Below are 9,278 nucleotides of genomic sequence, written 5' to 3'. Positions count from 1 at the left end.
AAATGAAAAACAAAATACCTGATCTGAGGCTCAAATGCAGGGACGAACCCCAAAGCACCTTGAGGACTCCAAAGGCTGCCCTCAGATAAAGCATGTTCTGATGCTATGCTGCCAGCTGGTCCCATGGTGCCCAGGTCAAACACAGCCCCTCTCTGGGCAGGCACTGGGGACCCAGGATGCTGCCAGACCCTGGTTGTATTCAGCAGAAGGCAGCAGAGCCAGGCGCTTCCTGCCAGGGTGAAGATTCAGATACCTTGTAGCTCAAGGATTTTTGGCTAAAGGGCAGGACAGGTGGGAAACAGAGTGGGGGATGGCCCAGGGATTCAGCGGGTGCCTGTTAGCAGCAGGGTCAGGAACTCTGGCTTCGAGTTTACAAGCAGAAGTGTCCAGCCAAACCCCAAACCATTATCCGGCCAGAGCCAGGAAAGTGAATCAGAGGCGACCAGGAAGAAGCTGAGGTTAACCTCATGCAGACTGCAAGCCATGACAAGGAAGGGGTTGGTGCGGTAGGACTGGGGTCTGGGCAGGGCCTAGGTGGGTGTCTGATGACCCCCTGAATGAGGAGCTAAAGTTCTTAGGGGGTGAGCAGTGCCTGGGCAGCCTGAGGCCCAGGTCAGCTTCGAGGCAGCCCTGGGGAAAGAGCCCACATTTCCTGGCAAGTCCCCCCAGCCCCCAGTGAAGGCACCCTTTACCAGAGCAACACTTTTGTTCCCTGGTTTCCTGGTCCAGTTTCTGGGAAGGGGGCTGACCAGGAACTACCTCCCTGTATGCTAGACTGCTGAGGGAGCAAGGTGGACTGTGCCAGCCTGGAAAGCATCCTGGCAGGCCTGCAGGATGATTAAGGCAGAGGAAGCCATAGAAGGATTTCAAGAAACACGGCATAGTCTATTTCTCTCCTTTATTCAGTGCTTCAAACAAGGTTGAACAGTTTTCACTGATCAACTACCTAGTATGCATGAGGCATTCTATAAAAATGCAACTCATTCAACCCCATGACAACCTCGTGAGCTAAGTGTGAATATCCTCTTTTTTTTCTTAGAGAAACTTAAAACTTGGCCAAGGTGACAATAGCTGATAAGTGGCAGAGTCTGGAATTGGATTCAGGTCTGTGTGTTTTCCAAGTCCACTCTCTTGTCACATCGCACCCTAGTAGGCATTTAACAGATGCTTATTGCACAAACAGATAGCTTGTGTCAGCCTGGGGTTGAAGGTCCCCAGGGCCTTAGCATCCTTGCCTTCTTCCCCTCAGGACTGTTCAGTTTGGCACTGGGTAGGGGGTGTGCCTATGACAGACTTCTGCTCTCTCAGCTCTTCTCCTAACCCTGAATCTACTAGAAAGGAGGAAGGCCCCTCCTGGGCAAAGTGCCCACCATCTGTGCCTCTGGGAAAGGCCCTTCTAGACTGTCAGCCCTCCCACTGTCTTCCTTTGGCTTGGACCGTCTGTAACCCATATGTTTTCTTCCTGCCCACCTTTTGGGCATCTTCCAGGCCCCTGGTTAATTATTGGCCCAGGTGACATCTGGGCACTGATCATTCCAGCTGGTAACAGGCTTTGGCGTCATTCTTATTTTGCCTAATATGACCTTCTTGGATGAAGAGGCTAGAAATTTGTTCTTCACACACCCAACCAGACATCCAGGGGAGGTCATCCAGGCCTGGCTTGGATTGTGTGGGCCAGGCTGGATAAGAACCACTGAATGTGACATCTGCAGATTCAACACACTCTAGTGATTCTGGGGAGACAGGCCAAAGACTGAAGTGTGGAGGGGGAAGATCCCTGCTGCTGCATCTGATGCTTTGGAGAGACTCAAAGAGGCATCATGATCAGAGTGCACTGAGGGTGCTCAATCCATGTTGATCTTCCTAAAATGAGCTCCATGCCCACTGGCAAAAAACCCACTGTGACAGTCTACTTACCCAAAGAAGAGCCTCAGGTTTGGAAGGAATTTGGCCCAAGGCCTGTGTCATGTTCAGAGTATTTTTCTGTAGCAGCAACAACATCCTGGGGAGGGGGTAGAAAGCTGATTTCCAGAGTTGTTGCATTATGTCATTTTAAATGTCAAGTTTTAACAGCAGCAAAATTATAAGGTATGTGAAAATACAAGAAAGATTGGTCCATATACAGGGAGAAGAAGCGATCAATATAAACAATCCCTGAGAAAGCTCAGACATTGGACTTAAGAGGCAAAGACTTTGAGAAGTGACCCATATGGTACAAGGTATTTTAAATGTGTTCAGAGACTAAAAGAAACCATGTCCAAAGAACTAAAGGAAAATATAAGAATGATGTCTCACCCATCAGAGAATATCAACAAAGATGTAGAAATTAAAAAAAGGAATCAGAAATTCTAGAGTTGAAAACTATAATAACTGAAATGAGAATTTCCCCACAAGGGCTCAACAGTAGATTTAAATATCAAGAAGAAAAAAATCAGTGAATTTGAAGATAAATTCATTGAGATTATCAAGACTGAGTAACAGAAAGAATGAAGAAAAAAAGAACAGAGACCAAGGGGACATCAACAAGCATACCAACATATGCATAGTAGGAGTCCAAAAATGAGAATAGAAGCAAAGGAGTATAAAGAATATTTGAAGAAATAATGCTTGAAACTCTCTGAATTTGATGAAAAACATTCATTTGCTCATCCAAGAAAGTTCAGCAAAGTTTCAAAAGGCAGAAACTCTTGAAAGCAGCAAGAAAAAAGTGACTCATATGGTACCAGGAATCCACAATAAGATTAGCTGCTGATTTTTCATCAGAAATCATGTTAGGCCCCAACATGAGTCTCATTAAATTTAAGAGGACAGAAATTATCTGAAGAATTTTTTTCTGACCACAATGATATAAAACTAGAAATCAATTACAGGAAGAAAAAAAATTGGAAAAGCACAAACACGCTACTAAAAAAACCAATGGGTCTGTGAATAAATCAAAGAGGAAATCAGAAAATACTTTGAGACAAATTAAAATGGAAATACAACTTTTCAAAATCTATGGGATGCAGAAAAGCAGTTCTAAAAGGGAAGTTGATAGCTAATAGCAATATAGGCCTACCTCAAGAAACAATAAAATCTCAGATAAAGAACTTAACCTATCACCTAAAATAATCTAAAAAAGAAAAAGAAATCATGAAGTCTAGAAGACAGTGAGATGACATATTCAAAGTGCTGAAGGAAAAACCGTCAACCAAGAATTTTATATACAGCAAAACTATTCTTCAAATCTGAAGGTGAAGGAAGGGTTGTACATATACCTATGGCTCTGATCCATGTAAATGTATGGCAGAAACTAACACAATATTATAATTATCCTTCAATTAAAAATAAACAAAAATTTTTAAAAAGAAAAAAGATATCCCCAGATAAAAATCGAAAGAGTTTGTCATGAAGTATATCTGACCTACAAGAAATACCAACAGATTTCTTCAGGCTGAAATAAAAATATGCTATGCTATGCTAAGTCACTTCAGTCATGTCCGACTCTGTGCGACCCCATAGACGGCAGCCCACCAGGCTCCCCCGTCCCTGGGTTTCTCCAGGCAAGAACACTGGAGTGGGTTGCCATTTCCTTCTCCAATGCATGAAAGTGAAAAGTGAAAGTGAAGTCGCTCAGTGGTGTCTGACTCTTAGCGACCCCATGGACTGCAGCCTAACAGGCTCCTCCGTCCACGGGATTTTCCAGGCAAGAGTACTGGAGTGGGGTGCCATTGCCTTCTCCAAAATAAAAATATAATAGATAGTAATTGGAATCCACATGAAGAAACTAAGAGTATCAGTAAAAGTAACAGCACAGGTAAATATAAAAGTCTGAATGTATTTTTTTCCTATTTGATTTAAGAGTGAACAAAGAAATAGTTGTAAATCTATGATGGTGGGTAAAAAATGTAAAAAGATGTAATTTGTGATAATTATAGCACAAATGCAGGAAAGAATGGAGCTATATAGGAGAAAACTTTTTGGTACTATCAAAATTAAGCTGGTGTTAATCTTAACTGATTGTTGTAATTTAAGATGCTAACTGTACTCCCCAGGACAACCATTATGAAAACAACCAAAAATACATAATAAAAGAAACTACAAGGGAATTAAAACGGTGTACCCAAGTACTTTCTATAAAAGCCTCACCCTCCAGCTGTCAGTGAAAAATTGGGGAACCTTAACTCCCTGAGAAGGAAAGAGGTACATATTGTCCTTGCGCTTTGACCTCATGCTCTACTCAGCCCCTAAGATAAAAGACCCAATGTTCCTTAATTTTCCATGCACTTCCCAGATAAGACCATGTTTTTCTTCACAAAAACCCTGTGAGGCAGGCTTTATAGTATCAGTTTTGTGAGTGAGGGCTCTGAGGCTCAAAGAGGTTAGGGAAGCAGCCCAAGGATGCATAATCAGTAAGTGTGAAGGGTGGGGCTAAAATGAAGTCTGTCCTGTTCAAGTACAGGGCTTCTTCCTTCACAGCAAAGTTCAGCACTTGGCATCAGAGATGCCAGCTCCCTTTTCCTTTCTTTTCCTGTATTTTAATTACATAAAATATCAAGCACATACCAAAGTAAAGAGATAGTAAAATGCATCTTTTTTTTTTTTAAACTTTACAATATTGTATTGGTTTTGCCTTATATCAACATGAATCCGCCACAGGTATATATGTGTTCCCCATCCTGAATCCTCCTCCCTCCTCCCCGCCCCGTACCATCCCTCTGGGTCATCCCAGCGCACCAGCCCCAAGCATCCAGTATCGTGCATCGAACCTGGACTGGCGACTTGTTTCATATATGATATTACACATGTTTCAATGCCATTCTCCCAAATCATCCCACCCTCTCCCTCTCCCACAGAGTCCAAAAGACTGTTCTCTACATCAGTGTCTCTTTTGCTGTCTCGTACACAGGGTTATCGTTACCATCTTTCTAAATTCCATATATATGCGTTAGTATACTGTATTGGTGTTTTTCTTTCTGGCTTACTTCACTCTGTATAATAGGCTCCAGTTTCATCCATCTCATTAGAACTGATTCAAATGTATTCTTTTTAATGGCTGAGTAATACTCCATTGTGTATATGTACCACAGTTTTCTTATCCATTCATCTGCCGATGGACATCTAGGTTGCTTCTATGTCCTGGCTATTATAAACAGTGCTGTGATGAACATTGGGGTACATGTGTCTCTTTCAGTTCTGGTTTCCTCAGTGTGTATGCCCAGCAGTGGGATTGCTGGGTCATAAGGCAGTTCTATTTCCAGTTTTTTAAGGAATCTCCACACTGTTCTCCATAGTGGCTGTACTAGTTTGCATTCCCACCAACAGTGTAAGAGGGTTCCCTTTTCTCCACACCCTCTCCAGCATTTATTGCTTGTAGACTTTTGGATTGCAGCCATTCTAACTGGCGTGAAATGGTAAAATGCATCTCTTGATGCCCATTACTCAGTTTAAACAACTGTGGCCAATCTTGACCTATCTGTATCTCCATACATTCCCCTGTCCTCCCTCCCAGTGTTTTGAAGCAAATCCCAAATATATCTTTTAAAATGTGAAATTTTCAGTTGTGTCTTTAAAAGGCAAGGATTTTTTAGAAACATAACTACAATGCTCTTATCACTTCTGAAAAAAATAATAATTTCTTAATGTCATCAAGGGTTTCCCTGGTGGCTCAGTGGTAAAGAATCTGTCTGCCTGTGTAGGAGAAACCAGTTTGATTCTTGGGTTGGGAAGATTCCCCTGAGAAGGACATGGCAACCCACTCCAGTATTCTTGCCTGGGAAATCCCATGGACAGAGCAGCCTGGCAAGCCAAAGTCCATTAGGTCACAAAAGAGTCAGACACGACTTAGCAACTAAAACAACAACAAATATCATCAAATATGTATTAGTATTTCAATTTCTCTCTCTTAATTTTTTTTAGAGTTTGAATATGGACCCAAATATCATTTATACATTGCAATTAGTTGATATGTCTCTTAAAACTCTTTTCATCCATAAGACTCTACAGGATCCCTTCCCCTGATCTCTCGGTCCAGTAGTTTATTTACTGAAAAAATAAAAAACTGGTTCACTTGTCCTACAGAGTTTCCTGGAATCTGGGTTTTGCTGATTTTAGTGCTAAAGTGTCACTAATGTGCTCCTCTGACTTTCATATTTCCTATAATTTGAACATAAATGATATTATATATTTTTATCTTTAAAACAGAAATAGCTTAAATGTATTATTCTATACACGGAGAATAGTTGCATAATGTTAATTGTTACCATGGAATTTTATGCAGTCATTAGCAATCACACTTTTCAAAGAATTTTGAGGGATATGGAGAATGCTTATCATATAATATTAATGGAAAAAAGCAGGAATAAAAAATATAGAGATTTCCCTGGTGGTCCAGTGGTTAAGACTTTGAGTTTTGATGCAAGAGGTATAGGTTCAATCCCTGGTCAAGGAACTAAGATCTCACAGGCCATGCGGCATGACAAAACACACACACACACACACACATATATATGTCTCTCTATATGTAGACATATATAATATATACTTGTATGTAGATATAGATATGCACACAGAGAAAAAAGTTTAGAAGGAACCACTAATTGCAAGGAACAACTATTGTTTTGCTTTGCTTTTTTAATATGATAATATTTATTAGCTGGATACTTCTTTTAAGGAAATATTTTTCAAATGTGATTGTACTTATGGAGATGAATAATGTATTATATTATTTGTGGAGATTATCTTCCAAATACAGACATATGTTAAAATGTCAAAATCCTTCAAGATAAGCTTCAGCAGTACATGAACTGAGAACTTCCAGATGTACAAGCTGGGTTTAGAAAAGGCAGAGGAACCAGAGATCAAATTGCCAATATTTATTAGATCATGGAGAAACCAAGGGAATTCCAGAAAAATATCTACTTCTGCTTCATTGACTATGCTAATGACTTTGACTGTGTGGATCACAAAAAAACAGTGGAAAATTCTTAAAGAAATGGAAGTACAAGACCACCTTACCTATCTCCTGAGAAACCTGCTTGCAGGTCAATAAGCAACAGTTAGAATGGGACATGGAAAAACTGGTTTATAATTGGGAAAGGAGTACAACAAGGCTGTATATTGTCACCCTGCTTATTTAACTTATAAGCATAACACATCATGTAAAATGCAGGGCTGGATGAAGCACAGGCTAGAATCAAGATTGCTGGGAGAAATATCAATAATCTCAGATATGCAGACAACACCATCCTAAAGGCAGAAAGTGAAGAGGAACTAAAGAGCCTCTTGAGAGTGAAAGAGGAGAGTGAAAAAGCTAGCTTAAAACTCAGCATTCAAAAAAAAAAGATCATGGCATCCCGTCCCATCACTTCATGGCAAATAGATGGGGAAACAAAGGAAACAGCGAGAGACTTTATTTTCTTGGCCTCCAAAATCACTGCGGATGGTGACTGCAGCCATGAAATTAAAAGATGCTTGCTCCTTGGAAGGAAAGCTATGACAAACCTATGACATCAATTTGGCCAACAAACGTCCATCCAGTCAAAGCCATAGTTTTTCTAGTAGTCATGTACAGATGTGAGAGTTAAGACCATAAAAAAGGCTGAGCATCATAGAATTGATGCTTTTGAATTTTGGTGCTGGAGAAAACTCTTGACAGTCCCTTGGACTGCAAGGAGATCAAACCAGTCAATCCTAAAGGAAATCAACCCTGAATATTCATTGAAAGGATTGATGCTGAAGCTGAAGCTCCAATACTTTGGCCACCTATGTGAAGTGTCTATTCATTGGAAAAGACCCTGATGCTGGGAAAGATTGAGGGCAAGAGGAGAAGGAGATGACAGAGGATGAGATGATTGGATGGCATCACCGACTCAGGGGACATGAATTTGAGCAAACTCAGGGAGACAGTAGAGGACAGAGGAGCCTGTGCTGCATTCCACGGGGTTGCAAAGAGTTGAACATGACTTAGCAACTGAACAACAATAAAATGTGTACAATGACACATTTAATATGTGCAATCTATTATATGCCAATCATACATAAATAAAGCTGTTATTATTTTATAGGGCTTCCTTGGTGGCTCAGCAGTAAAGAACCTGACTGCAATGCAGGAGACCTGGGTTCAATCCCTGGGTGGAGAAGATCCCCTGGAGGAGGCCATGGCAACACACTCCAGTATTCTTGCCTGGAGAATCCCATGGACAGAGGAGCCTGACAGGCTGCAGTCCATAGGGTTGCACAGAGTCAGACATGCCTGAGCGACTAAGCAGCAGCATCATTTTATAGGATGCAAATACTTCTTTATTAGTGAAATTAATAACTAGTGTTTGTAAATCTTAATACTATGTAAGTCATACAAATACAATTCTTAGAAATAGTCTGAAAAGGATATCAGATAATTGAAAGTTGTTAAGTGATGATTCTGACATTTTTAATTACTCAAACATATCACTTGGAGAATTAGAGTCTCTGCAATGAAGCAATTTTGGAAAAAAAATATGTTAATAGAAACTATTACTAAGGATTAGAACTATGGGGGATTTATTTTCTTTATTCTTTCTGTATTTTCCAATTCTTAGAATGTTCATATTTCTTTTATAATCAGAATGAATTATTTAAATATTTTGTAAAACTTCTACTTCTGTGTGTGAAGTTGTGATTTTCCTGAAGTCCTCCACAGGACCACAAAATGTTACCTTCTGCAGCAAGATCCAAACATACAAAGCCATTTGACCAACTGAACAAATCATTGGTCAGTTACTGGTGGGTCACTGGTTGTTTGATGTCTCTGAATGGTCATTCTGATCATAGAGCCCAGTTTGCCAGCCACACGGGCACAGGAGTGGAGAACAGTTCATCAGGAAGGCCAGCGGGGCAGACTCTTTGGCTTAGCCGGCTTGGCCAGCGAGTTAGGTCTTCAGAAAGCCCAGTCCCACTGCCCTGAGCTCTCCCCCAAATCACTCAAGACTTCACACACACGCGTGCACACACACACACACACAGCCACAGAGACATGATCCCATTGGAAGTGAGAGCCACCAGTGACAATGACAGGTACCTTGAGCAGGGCTAGACCAGTGCAACAGCCCACCATCAGAGGCACGCCTGAGGGTCCCTCCTCCAGGGCAACAGGACCAAACTGCAGGTCTTACCCGGACATAGGAAGATGTGAGAATTCTATTTCTGAATTCAACCTTTTCCTTCCTGGTATAGCTCAACCCAGATCAGTGTACTAAACAAAGTAGCTGCCAGAAATTGATCTGTAAGATTTGAGTTTAGATCTCTGTGGCCCCATTCCC

The sequence above is a fragment of the Bison bison genome, unplaced genomic scaffold (genome assembly GCF_000754665.1).
Source record: "Bison bison bison isolate TAMUID 2011002044 unplaced genomic scaffold, Bison_UMD1.0 scf7180017864519, whole genome shotgun sequence".
Lineage (NCBI taxonomy): Eukaryota > Metazoa > Chordata > Mammalia > Artiodactyla > Bovidae > Bison > Bison bison.
Note: the sequence above shows the minus strand (reverse complement) of the source record.